The sequence below is a fragment of the Rhinichthys klamathensis genome, unplaced genomic scaffold (assembly GCF_029890125.1).
Source record: "Rhinichthys klamathensis goyatoka isolate OS25496 unplaced genomic scaffold, OSU_Roscu_1.1 h1tg000003l_1, whole genome shotgun sequence".
Taxonomy (NCBI): domain Eukaryota; kingdom Metazoa; phylum Chordata; class Actinopteri; order Cypriniformes; family Leuciscidae; genus Rhinichthys; species Rhinichthys klamathensis.
Window position 1 is genome coordinate 3,840,653 of NW_026606556.1, and position 15,156 is coordinate 3,855,808.

Consider the following 15,156-nt stretch of genomic DNA (forward strand, 5'->3'; position numbering starts at 1 on the left):
TTATGTGAATAGTTCTGTCTCACTCTTTTATTTTTGTAATCTTCAATGTAGACTGTCTACACTCAGGCAAATCACCCCAGCCCAACAGAGGGCAGTAAAACATGCTCTCTAAAATCCATTATGCTCAGAGTTGGCGCTCATCCAGGGACGGACTGGGGCTAAAAAACAGCCCTGGACTTTCTCCCAAATAGGCCCATCATCCAGCCATTCGCCCCTAGCCACTAGGATGTCCTGATACTATGCCACAATACTGTAACCTATATCAGACAAGGTATTCACAGCAAGTAATATCTCAAAAACAATGATGACAATTGGGGTTTTGTTTATTAATGAAGCCTCAGTCTTCAAATAAAAACAAAAAAATGTACAATGCCATTACATCTGCATTGAAAATAAAATACTAAATACTAATTACACAAACTTGTAATTATAAAACATTTAGTTACTATATACCAGGGGTCTCCAACCTTTTTGTGTGTGAGGGCTACCTCAAGTGATAAAATAATCTAGAAGGGCTATACTCAAAAATATTGATTATACATATAACATGGTGGTGTTTTTTTTACCTTACCTTTACCTTTACCTTTACTTTTAACTTTAACTTATTTATTTTTCACCATCATATGCGAAATAATAAAATATCTTGATATTCTGGTTCAACAATTGGTGAAAAAATTGTAATATATATATATATATATATATATATAATATATATATATATATATATTATTCTCTAAAAACCTATTGTAGCATAAACATTTAGTATAAATATTTAATGCAAAATAAATAAATAAACTGCCATAACTTCTAAACAAAAACATTACTGCATTACATTTAATAGCCTACATTTATAGGCCTACATGACTATTAATATAACAGCATTTTTAATATGAATACAGGCACATTTCTGTCAAAAAAGTTTGTTTTACTAAGTTACAGTTAATTCATAAGTTGTGGAGTGAAATGTCTTCTAACTGGTTTGTTCTTGGAACAATGTTTCACCTGTTTTTTTGCGTCAAGATGTTGAGAATATCAGCGCTGTTTAATCTGGCTTTTAACTAGCTTAAATCACAGCCATCTGTGGGTTTATAATAGAGATAGAGAATTCTGCGCTGAATTGAAATGCTTCTCAGTGGATCGCGCAACTCTGTGTAATAATGTTCGCGTGATCGAGATCAGTTCGCACAGCTGCTTCGGCCGCGATCGCAGTTTTTTTGGGCCGAGCTGATAATGCTCCGCGCTGGCATCCAACTTAAAGGTGCATTGCTGCCACCTACAGTACTGTAGTGTGAAACAAATTAGTGGGCGGGGGGGGGGGGGGGGGGGGGGAAACAGTTTATGACTGCGTGTGTGGCGGGTGGTGGGCCGGCCCGCCGACCGTCCTGGAGTACCGGCCGTTCTGTGATACTCCAGATCACACAGATGGCCAGTCCGCCCCTGCGCTCATCTGTTTGTTCCGTAGAACCTTAGGGGCTTTGGTTTCAAGAACATGCAGAGTGAAGTTTCATGTGTTTGGAAAGTCTATGAAAGGCAGTTCGTAAGTGGAAGGAGTCTGGAAAACTGGTGGGTCTAAGGGACTAATTAAATGCTTGGTGGAGGAGAAATTCATGATGGCTATTGTTGGCATTGCTTCAGGGTTTAATTAAACAGCCTCATGTCTAATGATGTGATGTGGGATATTGCATTTGTCTTATAAATCCTTCAGAGAGAGAGAGAGAGAGAGAGAATGAAACTGTACATTAAAAAATAAACTTGGTAGAAAGCTTAGTCAATACAGTTTGTGGTATACAGGGGAATGGCCATTGGCTGGAAGGAACATGACATTATTGCTGAAGTTATTTACAAAAAAGCACTTTTGTCAATGGTTCATTCTTGGGACACAACAAGCTCTCAAACGTGTAGACTTCAAATAATTATGCCTTCAAGGCGACAATCACCAGCCAGTGTGCCCTTGATATCTACTAGAGGGCACTCCTCCCTGGACCATTGTCATTCCATCAAGAACTGCATATCCCATAATACTTTGCCCGGACTTATGCTACTCATTACATTGTTTACTCACCCTATATAAGCCTGGTTTGTTCAGCCTCTTCATTTTTAAGGGTACGTTTACACAACAACTATTATGCTTGCTGAGGGGTTAGAGACGGGCTTCACCCTTTCTCTGCCTTCACCTCCTGCCAGGTCCAGTTGTCTCATCTCGGGGTTCGGAATCACGCTTTGCGATTACATCCACCCCGAATGAGACACCGGTACTGCAATTATCCAGTTCTGAGGAGCTGAATGTTGTAGTTATCGAAACAGACTCGCCACTTCATGTGAAGCAAACCACCTTTTAAATCGTGTCCCTCCCTGCCCTCACTACATTACTAGTGGGTATACCTGGGTTAAAGTGTTTGTTTGGGGCGGTGCATGCACGTCAGTGTGGGCTGACAGTTTCATTCATACAAATTTTCCCTATGTGTAGAAAAACACACGCACTATCGGAAGTTTTAGCTCCGCCCCTGTTGAGTCTTAACTAGCTTGGATCTCGTGCTTGCTGAGGCAGCGCGTAGATAATGGGTCAACATAAAGAATCTACGGCTCAGATCTCATAGGTCTGCAATATATTTATAATGCGGAGGAAACTGAGCTCAAGTCGTGGCGGACGGCAGCAGGCTCCGGCCCACGGCGAACGGCGGCGGCGACTCCGCTCCCTCACGGACGGCAGCCGGCCCTACAGCACCCAGGCGGCCGGCAGCGAGCTCGTCCGTCCCTCCCCGGCAACTCACTCCAGCGCACCGCCTCTAGCGTCCATGGTGACAGCCTCTGTTCAGCCATGTTCTATGGCACCGCAGATTCCCCACAGCGGCGAGGGCTCTTTTACAGCGTGTTCCTCCCTCTTCCCGGGTTTCGGAACCAATGCAGCAAGGTTAGATGTTGTGGAAAGAGGGAGGCGAGAACCGGCGAATTTTTACATACTTTAATAATGGTAAAACAAACAACAAAACGAAAGTAAAAGACAGCAGACCCTCATGGATGACTGTCACATACAATAAAACACAACATAAGTCCAGGCCTTTTCCTCTCTCGTCCTTCACTGTCGTCGCTCCTCCTTTTATGCTTCCACTCCTCCGTGAGAGATACGAGTGCGGTGCGTCGCCCAGGTGTCGTTCATTATCAATCACGCCACTGGCCTCACGCCGTTCTCTCACGGCCCTCGGCCTCGTCCTACTCACCACAATATGCTATGCAATCCTCAGACAGAGTGTTGGGCATTGGAATACCTTAATGGTTGAAAGTTGGAGAAATACAGTAAATAAGCATATGATTTTAAATGTCAAAGCATAAAATACATACAGGAGATAAAACATCAATTTCACACCTAATGCACATCCTTTGTTCTTCATTTTATTGCACTAGTGCTAAAATGCCTTTTGTCTTTGTTGAGAAGGGGAAAAAGAAAGAATTATGCAAGGCACTTTATGTATTTTTTTTACGTAAGTTATATTTTGGGGCTTTCTGCTTTTATTTTGATAAGGACAGGGAGGGATGGGAATGGGATTGGGAAAAAAACATGAGCCAAAAATTGTACTTGGGTCACTCAAAGTGTTGTTGTGTCATATATAGGAGTGCAAAATTTGGTTGCACAAGCAGTGATGTGTCGTGCCAACTAGGTGACAGCAATGTTATAATTTATGATTTTCTTTCTCCTATTTGTTTTTACTATGTGTTTGTATACTGCCAAAAGCTGTGTGTTTCATGGGGCTAATGACAAACTAATGACATTCTGGGAAGTTCATGGTCAGTGTGGAAAGTTTAGCGAGTGTACCTCATCTGTAGATCAGCGCTAATAACGCTGTCAGTGACATTAGTCATGTGTGGGGTGGAAATGGGCCGTAGAGATGGGGAAAGTCAACGCCTGGCCGTACTGAAAGAGAGTAAGGTGGTCTGTCAAATAACTTTTTTACAGCCCGTGGTCTCATAAAACTACAACCATTACAGCCAAGAGGAGTACACTCTGTCCAATTAGCATTCATGAATTCCCTTCTTGCAGCACAGCCCAGTGAAGTATTACAGTCTCATAACCTGACAGTGAGAAATTAATAACAGTAACTGTGAGTAGCTTAACTCTTGAGTAGTTAAAGTAGTCAAAATGGTAAATTCTGCCATCCTCATGCTGTTCACAACCCATATGCTGTGAATTTTTCCATCATCATGCAGCTATTTTGTCAAGCTTGAAAAAGAATCATAAAAGTAGTCTATTATGACTCATGTGCAATATTAAAAGTGTTCCACAATCAAACAGGCTAACATTTAGATTGCAATTCATTGAAAACATTCATTTCTACTGCAGCTTTAAAATTATGGCAGTTGTTGCACACGAGACATCAAACATGGCATGAAGCATAAAAGTTCCATTTTTGAATCTGAATGTCATCACAATTGAGATGATAGAGCTTTAGCTTCATGTTGTTCCTCATACTGACCTTCTATTTTGACATATTGATAATTGTTGGTGCTTGATAAGTCGACTCAAGTCACATTTCTTTATATAGTGCAAATTGTTTCAAAGCAGCTTCATAGTAAAAACAGGGAAAATAACAGTTTTAATGTTGTAAAATACATCAATTATGAAACAACTTCAATTTAAGCTGTAAAGCAACTCTACAGAAGACAATAGTGTCATTATTCAGCTAAATTTAGTGATTCAATTCAGTTCAGTAACTGTCAATGTTGCAAAGTTCAATTATAAAACAACATCAAAAGCAGTTACAGTGCTATAGCATAAGTGAATACACCCATGCTAAAGTTGATAAAAAAGAGGAATAAAAAAATCATCTTTGGAAATTGATCTTAATGCCTTAATTAAAAAATGAGGAAAAATCCAACCTTTAAGGACACTAATTTTCTTTTTGAATGAATAATGTATCGTCCTTAAAATACAGGGGGCATAAGTCAGGACACCGCTATGTTAAATTCCCATAGAGGTAGGTAGATTTTTATTTTTAAAGGCCAGTTATTTCATGGATCCAGGATACTATGCATATTATACATTATTCATTCACAAAGAAAATTGGTGTTCTTAAAGGTTGGATTTTTCCTCATTTTTTAATTAAGGCATTTGATCAATTTCCAAAAGATTACTTTTTATTCCTCTTTTTAGTCAACTTTAGCATGGGTGTATTCACTTATGCTAAGCACTTTATAAGACTATAGTGTCATTATTCAGCTAAAGTTTTTGTTCTCATAAGTCACGATAAACTGTCAGAGCTACATTAATCAGAAAAACTGTCAACAGCCATACAAAATCAATTTTCGCCCCGCTTTTAGGTATAAAATGTTGTATTTCAGAAAGAATCTGAATGATATATGAACAAACCCCTCAGTAAAAACCTTAAGAATATAGATAGGAATACAACTGGAAAGTTTGGTGTATGTAAGTGCTGCTGAAGTGGAGATTTCTGGCTCAGAGTATGAGAAAAACCCCATTTTGAGAAAACGGCCTTTAAAGAATTGACATCAGCCAATGAGATTTCGCTTTTAGAGTTAAATGCCCCATTGTACTTTCACAATTGGTTACTGATAAAAAAGGAAATGACCATATTTGGATCTGACAACATTGCACAGGAGAGAGAGAGAGCTTTCCAACTGTATACGTGATGACAGGGTGCAGATTGCGATCGCGGAGCAGCATGTTGATTTAGAACGCCAACTTTTGTTGAATTTAGGAGAAATCTACAGATGCAAATAGACACAGTATAGTAAAATAAAGACCTAAATGTGTATTTTGGACTTTTTTTCACCACAAGTCTGTTATTGACATTTTTTTTGCTTGCCATGTCTCCCCTTAATGAGTTAACAGTTTATTAAAATCGTAAATGTACAGAAGGGTGCACACTTATATCTCTCGGTTTTGCTGTTTAACTTTACCTGAGTCCTAGATTCACCTGGTCCATGGAGTGACGGCCGCATTCCATGTGGCAACAGACAATCGGAAAGGCGGTGCTTCAGGTTTCCAATTTATACTGGTCCAGAGGAAATTGAGCTGTACCATCATGATCCGATTCGGAGGGGGATTCTTTAATTTATTTCGTACAGTTTATCTTTTTGTTTTGTTTGTTTGTAGTTTGTTATATTATGCTTTAAGTAGTTGATTGTATTATGTTAGTTAGAAGAAAGTGTATATTGTGTTGTAAATATTATTATTGATTGTGGTTTATTTGGGAAAGTAATTATTTGACATTTACCTCGATACATTTTTTGTTTGTCTTGATGTAAGTAATCAACTCAGTGATTTTCATGATGATATCTAAAGGTTAAAATTTTTACCCCTTTCACGTGAGAAAAAGAATGAATAGGCGTATGAATGGGATATGTTTGGGTCTTTTTCTAAACTTTCCCCTAATGGGATTCTTCGGGGCTTTTTTTTCCTTACTCAGGACATATTGAGGATACAAAATCAGTTGAGTTTGCTTCTGTTGCAATTTGTTCAACCTTTTTTCATAAAATGACTGGACTAAGGGGGCAGGATTCATTTATGGCCTCCGTCTGCTTGTGGACTGCCGAGAACTGCTGGGCAAAGTCCTTGACAGTGTCGCAGAAATGGCCAGCCTGGAAGATGGGGGTGTCGAGAAAGCGAACTTTGTTGGAGTCCTTCATCTCAGCCAGGTCCAACCAGAGATGAAATTCTTGGACCACCAAAGTGGACATCGTCTGGCTGAGGGCCCGCAACGTGACTTTCGTTGCCCGGAGGGCGAGCTCAGTCTCCCTACACTTGTTCCTGCAACAATCCCGCTCAGAACTACCCATGGCATGCATTGCGAAGGCAGCATATCCAGCGGCGCTGTAAGCCTTAGCACCCAGGGCTGCTGTCGTCTTACTCGCCTTGGACGGGAGGTGCGGACAATTCTGCCAGGGGGCGGCACTTAGCGGGCACAAGTGCACTGCAATTGCACGCTCCACCTGTGGAATGTCCACGTAACCCTTGGCAGCCTTGCCATTGAGGGTAGTGAGAGCGGAGCAAGGTTATTATAGTTTTGCATTTTTCATTAGTTTTTATTTTTATTTCGTTTTGAATTTTTGTTTTCAAATTCAGTTTAGTTTTAATTAGTTTTTAAAGTGGGTTTGCTAGTTTATTTTATTTTTTGAAAATGCTTAGTTTTAGTTTAGTTTTTATTAGTTTTAGTCTTTTTTTTGTAGTTTGGGTTATTTGTCAGGGGCAAGATTCAAAAAGGTCAGAAAAAGAATTGTGTAATAATAACTCAACAAAAACATCATACAATTTTAGAAATATCTATTCAACAATAAAACCAGTACATAAAATGTAGCCTACAATGTGAAATTCCTTTACCTTACAAAATCCACATGCCGTACCAAAAATCTACACACATCTTCTATGTAAAATTAACACCCTATACAAATCCCACAGCTGTACACTTTCCACACCCTGAAATTTCCACACTAAATTTACCCTATACAATACTCATCTGGATTGAAGCGGCAAACATTCAGTGTAAGAGTAAAATAATGACATAACATTATTTAATATTTGAATCACAGCTTATAGTGTTTTGACATCGACAACCTAAGTGCATTTTACCTCATATTTGCGACTAGTTAACTTTCTAAAGAAGGCGCAATCGCTTCTCGGGTCGACATTAACACACTAATAAAATTGTATTAAGAATTTAAAATATTTTTACACCACTTTTTAATGTGTGATTGTGTAAAGGTGTTCACGAGATGCCAACCTTTCGCGAACTTGCTTTCAACGTCAAACCCTCGTTTTAATGGAGACGCGGTGTGCACGGAGGGGAGGGGCTGTGGGTGGGTGTGTGTGTGTGCGCGCGTGCATGTGACAGAGAGACGGAGGGAGAGCAGGGAAATGCAGCTGAACGAATACACTGCTTGTTTTAAATAGCGTTAAAAAATTAAAGACATTGACAAAGATGAAAATGTACTCTCTAATTTAATTTAATTTTAGTTAGTTTTGCCAAACACACATTACAGGTTTAGTTAGTTATCGTTTTTTTGTAATGCCTCGTTTTTATTTTTATTTCAGTTAACGACAATGTTTTTTCCCACCTAGTTTGGACTCATTAGGGATTTTCACACTGCGCTTAACCCTGGGTTATTATCGTCGTTCTAAACACAGCTTTTAACCTTGTTATTACTTGATATTACTGTCAGCAATGTGTAATATGAGGGCGTGCAATGTTAGAGCCTTTATGTAAACAGGTTACGTTTACATAAAGGCCGTGGTGCGTTTGTCCAGTCAGTAACACTGACACCGCAAATAAGAACTTTAACCCGGGGTTTAGGAATGTGCAGTGTGAAACTGAAGCTTATGAATACCCAGGATTAACTGTTAACCCCTGGGTATAATATGAGCAGTGTGAAACATGAATAAACATAACCCAGGATTCCGTTTACCTGGGGTTTAGAATTACCCGGGGTTAACTATTTCAAGCGTGAAAAGCACCATTCTTTATTACTATTTTCCACATTTTAGTATAATAGAAAGGTAATCAAAACTATAAATGAATAAATAGAACTAAGCCGGACACTTGTTGGCTGATTTTACTTTGTTATCCATTCCATCTTATCTAACTAACTGAATAAAAATATTTTTATAGTAAAGGAATTCATATGGTTTGTTTGTTTACAAAAATCATTTCAAGCTTTTAAGGGGCGGCAGTGGCTCATGTAGGTTGTCTACAAACCGGAAGGTTGGTGGTTCCATCCCCGGTTCCACCTGACCAAGTGTCGAGGTGTCCATGAGCAAGACACCTAACCCCAGCTGCTCCCGGCGAGCTGGATGGTGCCTTGCATGGCTGACACCGCCGTCGGTGTATGAATGAGTGAATGAATGGGTGAAAGTGAGGCAATATGTAAAGCGCTTTTGTGGCCATGGGTCTGTTGAAAGCGCTATATAAATGCAGTCCACCCCAAATGCAGTCTCACCCCATTTACCATTTAAGCATAAACATTTTAGATAAAATTATTTTTAAGGTCATGAGAAATATAAATCCAGGCATACGACTCCCAACCTTTGACTGGTAGTTTAAATGTGTTTGTTTTGCATTTACATTTCCAATTCCAATTTTGCCAAAACATTTGTCAAATCAAGAGACATGCGACATGAATTAATGGGATCTGGTTACTTGTGGGATACAGTATTCCATTCATGTGCTCAGAATATTCAAATTAATTATAAAAAATGTCAGCTTCTACACAAATAGTGGGAGCAGTACGCTGTTTTAAACATTCCTTGTGTGTGATGAATGCATAACGGAAAGAATGGGAAAAGAATAGAGGAAGTTGTGGGAAGAACCCTGACTCCGTGGGATCACCTCCCCTCTCTCTAATCACTACTCGTGACCTCACCAGTGCTGTTGTTGGCTCTAAATAAATGGTCGGGGCCTGGACCCAAGGGGAACGGCCCCTGCCATGAGTGATGGAGCAGAGCCTGACCCACGGGCTGTTTACACTAGCACACCAAACATTCTTCACCCTCATTTGTGCCAACTTCCATTCACCTTGTTCGGTGTAGAAGGATAGATTAATCAGGATAAGAGATTTTATTTACCCTCACTGGGCTGAGCAGGACAAATTACTTTTGAAAGTCAGACTCGGCTGTGAGCCCGGTCCCTGCCGCAGAGCCTAAAGGTCCTCGAGCATCTACATCCACCCCCCTCTCATTTTCTTCCGTTTTTTCACTCTCTTTCACAGGGGTTTTGCATTAAGAGGAAATTACAGCATGCTGAAGGCACGCGTACAGGTTTTTGATCTGAGACTTAGGCTTGCGTTCATATATGCAGCTCCATGGATTCGGAAATGATCTTTTAAGAGACTATTCCATTTCCCAAACAATATCGTTTTGATGTCTTAAAGGGACAGAACTGTCATATTCTGTCATCATTTACTCACCCCCATGTTGTTCCAAACCCCGTATGACTTTCTTTCTTCTGTGGAACATAAAATAAGCTGCATACAGTACTTTTATCATTCATCCATGCAAGTTTACGTCATAAAATAAATAAAGGAAAATGCTACTACTATATGCAGTGGAAGTAGCCTAGCTTGAAGCCTGAAAACTGAACCTCAAAAATGAAAAGATTTTGCAAGCAAAAAGGGATAGGGACAGTACCTGTAATAAAGCATGATTCATTTTTCATTTTAATTTAATTTCTCTTTATTTGAAAGGGGACAGTGTACATTAATCAACATTAGAACAATGTAAATGTACCCGAGTTAGCTCAAAAGTGCTAATTTTCATCGGTAGTCCCCCAGCCGGGTGTAAAAAAGGCAACCTTAAAGATAACCACAGGTATAAATTCACAAAAATAAAATGACATACAACACATTATGGTTAAGAAATACAATTCATATAAAATAAATATATAATGTTTAAATGCACACAGAAAGCATTAGTGCCCACAAGTTTGGCTCTCTACAAGCCATTTAAAAAAAAAAAAATTTTAATGAAAAGAATGACAAAGACTCTCTGATGGTTTCGGGCACTGTGTTCCATTGCTGCGCTGCTCTTACGGAGAAAACAGCCTGACCAAAAGCTGTTTTTCTCCGGGGGATAATGCAGTCTTCCCTCACTGCCCCTCTGGTTACCCTAACCTCACTAGATCTAAAATGTATTAAGTCGCATTCAACATAGTTTGCATAGCATCACATTTCCTGTGCATGTTTATGTTGCTAACAATGCCAATTTCTAAACCAGCTACTAATTATTTTTTTTTACTATTTACCTATAACTAGCCCTGCCAAGTAGTCTTAGTAGTCTTTTCTTCCCTTTGACGGAAATCCGAGTGAAACATCTTTTAGAACAAGAAAAAATGTAGGGCGGGACTCCATTTAGTCCATTAGGAATTGATTCGATCGTTGTGGTTTGCTATTGCTACGATCTCATGTGAGTGACAGGTTGTCCAAGCCCTTGGTGAGAAGAGGGCTGCGTCCGAAAACTTAGGCAGCTGACATGTTGCCTGCAAGAAAATGATTTCGGACAGACTTCTATGGCAGCATAACCGTTTAACGATCTACAACAGAATAGAGAGAGCTTTAGTGATAACTAAGCCAATATTTAATTACTACAATTCTAATTTCTTGCTAGAAATGACATCAAAAGTGGAAAAAGTAGGTGGAAAAAAAGTACATTTACACACAAACTGACCACCAACCGAAACTTTCAGATGCCATATTTATTTTTTAGCTCAACTGTCATGGAATGGAATACTAAGGATTGTGGGATATCAAAGGCAGCAAGGATCCGTCTGCCTTCAAAAATCAATCAGATGAAAGCATCTTAGTAGAAAGGGTGTGACATGATCACTGGATTCGGATGTGCCTTGTTGCCTTTCTATCTTTGTATGCTGCCTTTAATGTAGCGTTGCCAAACTTTTGTAACGTTACTTTAAAACAACAATATACTTACTTTTACTTGCTTACTTTTACTTGCGGGTTCAATTCTCAATACTGGTAGGAAAATGTAGGTGGGGAATGAATGAACAGCGCTCTCTTCCACCCTCAATACCCATGACTGAGGTGCCCTTGAGCAAGGCACTTAACCCCCAATGGCCGCCCACTGCTGTCACTGATCCTAATGTGTGTGCACTAACTTGGATGGGTTAAATGAATTCAGAGTAAGCGTTACCATACTTGTCCTCGTCACGTCACCTGCTCATAAGACATGTTTGAGATATCCGTCTGTACCATGAGTCCACCTGTGCGCCTCAAGTTGTTGGATTCATCCATGCAGAATAGTGGATTTAAACTAGTGTAATTACCAAAACTATGTTCCTCCGCAAGTAACTTGTAGTTTTATTTTCCAACCACTAGAGGACCAAAAGTTAAATAGGGTTGCATTCAAATATTTTTGTATTCTGCAGTGGATTTTTTTTGATCGACATGAGGCCGAGTAAATGATGACAGAATGTTCATTTTGGGTGAACTATCCCAGTGTGATGTATTGAACAGACTGTAGACAATTTCCATGCCTTACAGCTTCACATTCATTAACACTAATTATATATAGTTTTTATGGTTAATCGCAAGTGGCTCTTTCTTTTTTTTTTGTCATTTATACTTCTCACTCACATCCATTCAAAATTGTGTATGCCAATTGGCTATAGGCCTATTTAAAACGAAAGCTGACCAAATGCTTGAGTTTTGAAATTTTGCCAAGCTTTCAAAGTGCACAGACCTTCCTAAAAGTCCTTCTTCGTGATGGATATTGCATGCTGAGGTGGTGTGTAATGGATTTGATCCAAGACAGTGGTTTATTCAGCAGTCTTAGTGGGAGCGGACCGCAGCTGTCGCTACATATATTTCCTGAAGAACGTTTCTGCCTTGTAGCTGAAGGCTGTGAATTCAGATTTCTACCAAATGGCAGATTATAGGTTTTAAGGAACATCTGTATACACACACTGTAGAGGGAAGTGTGTGTTTTGCATTTGAAAGGGAGATGAGCGAGATCAAGTCGGTCCTCTGACTTCCACCCAGTTAAACGACAGCTGGCTTTAGCAAAGCAGCTGACAAACATTTCTCTTATGGTCATTATGCCTAAACAGTTGCTTTGCACGTTAACTTCAATGCACGTCCCTACATATGCACTCTCCAAGTGACTGTCTAATAAGTGTTTTATATGAAATTGACGTCATTCGGATGTTTTATTGCAAAGAATCATCTCCAGCTCAGCCGTTCTCAATTTCATTCTATTTGTTGAATGCAACTTACATAAAATGTGATGAGATGCACTAACAAAAAGTACTGCGGTGTGCTGTAAATTAGGCCAATTAATACAACTAATTAACAAAATAATACAAAAAGTATTATATAAAAGTTAATATAAAAAAATATCAATTTTATATTTAACAAGACAATACAAGTAATTTTACTGTAAAATATTGTTGTGGTAAATAAAGTGTATGGTTTACCTCATAATTTGGACAGTTGTAATGAAGTCATCAAATGAACTTCCACCTTACATTACGACTTGTATTATAATGGCGGTTAACAGATTTAAGAAGTTCAGGTAGTTTGGAATATTAACAGTTTATCAATTAACGGCAAACTGCAGTGTTACTCAAATCAAAGGCTGGATTTTACTGATAAAGTACGGATTTGTACTGATTTGAAAGGGTATTATCAAAGAGCGGATTAAGGTGTGTTAATGCCTCTCAAGCTTGATATATTTGAATTAATTTATTTAGACAAAGTGATTTAGCTGTTCAATAGTGTTAGAAAAGTTTGAAGGTTAAGGAAAGGTATTCCAGTATGGCTTTCTGCACTCGTCCTTCCCCCTCCAATGAAATAAACGCTTTATAAAATGTCAGGAGAGGCTCTCTTCCCCGTGTGATGTGTGTGTTTTATGGCTGTATGTGGGAAGCTCGTATGCAGTGGGCTCAACATTGATGTGAGTCCACTGTAACTGTGGTTAAGGGTGTAGTAAACCCTGGGCCCTTCACTTTTATGATCTGAATGAAGTAGCTGGAAAACACTGTTGGGAAGAACAGCAAGCTCTCGTCCTCCAACCTCTCAAACAGACTGCAAAAACAAAACTGGCTGGATAGATTATATGGATGGAACTTTCAAGCAGTTTCTATTGCAGAAATAGGATTAATTTCAGTCATTTTTGTGCCTACTTTTTTTGTTTTGTTTTTTAAAATAGCAACATTTCCTCTTTAAAATGAATAAGAGAGGAACACAATAATTTCCATTTCATTTGGGTTATATAATAGAATTAAGAAAAACAGAAATACGCCAATGTATTTTTAAAGAAGTATTTTGTCTCGAAAGAATAAGAGAATCATTAAAAAAAATATACACTACCGTTCAATAAGATTAAAATTATGAAATATGATTACAATTTAAAATAATTGTTTTCTATTTCAATTGATTTAAAAACGTATTTCATTCCTGTGATCAAAGCTGAATTTTCAGCATCATCACTCCAGTCTTTAGTGTCACACTTCATTCTGATTTGCTGGTTTGCTGCTGAAGAAACATTTCTTATCATTTTCAATGTTGAAAACAGTTGTGGTGCTTAATATTTTAGTGGAAACCTTGATACTTTTTTTTTTAATCTTTGAAATAAAAATCGTGTGTAAGATTAAAAATGTCTTCACTGTCACTTTTGATCAATTTAATGCAACCTTGCTGAATAAAAGTATTAATTTCTTTAAAGAAAAAAATCTTACTGACTTTTGAATGGTATAGTTTTCCTTTTATGTGGTTTCACAGTTGTGTTCATATTTTATGGTTTCAAAAATATTCTTATAACTGGTGGAGGCATTAATCAGTCAGACTCGTCAAATTTTCTTCTCCATTATAGAAAAAAAGAATCCATTTTGTATCTAAGCCTGATGAGAATGAGAATCTCTATCAACTTCTACAGTGTTAAGAAACTACAGCACAAAATGACCACTAGGCGTCGCTCTAAGACAGCTTATTTTTGAACGGATGACCCTGTTGGCATACAGCATGAGGGTGGAATGCTTCTCAACCTTTAAAACTGTAAACAAATTAACACAGAGTCTGGTGACAATTATACGAATCACAATAAATAACTACATGAATGCTAGTAACAGTTGAAGCAATCAGATTCATTTGAGTGTTTAGTAGAGTTACAACTCAAGTGTGTTTTGGGTGATTTCCCACCCCAATGTGTCTATGATATGTCTTGGGTCCCTCCTAAGTAAGTCTTTATGATTTTTGTAAAACCCATTTTATCATCCATAAATTAAAACTGAGTCTCATTGCTTAGAAATTAGAAGGACACGTCAAAAAGCCACATGATTTCAAATGTTTATGGGTACGTGCCAAAGTTTTATACTTAAAGGGGCACTTGGCAACTATTTAAAATTAATAAAACCGTTTAGAAATCATTTGAATAGTTCAATAACCTGTTCTGGAGAGAATGGTGACTTTCCCCGCTCCCCCCAGCGGAAAACCAACCTTGCAACATCGCGACTAACGTCCCGGTAAGTTGGAAATAGAAGTCTCGTGCGAAGCGAGAACGAGCGAGAAACACGAACTGCTTTATGGCAATTCGACATAATTCTATGATACTGTGTATGATGTATTACCCGCTCGGTAGACATAACTCCACACGATAAAGTTGGCCGGCTCCGATAATAACAAAAGCACAAGAGCAGCGGTAGA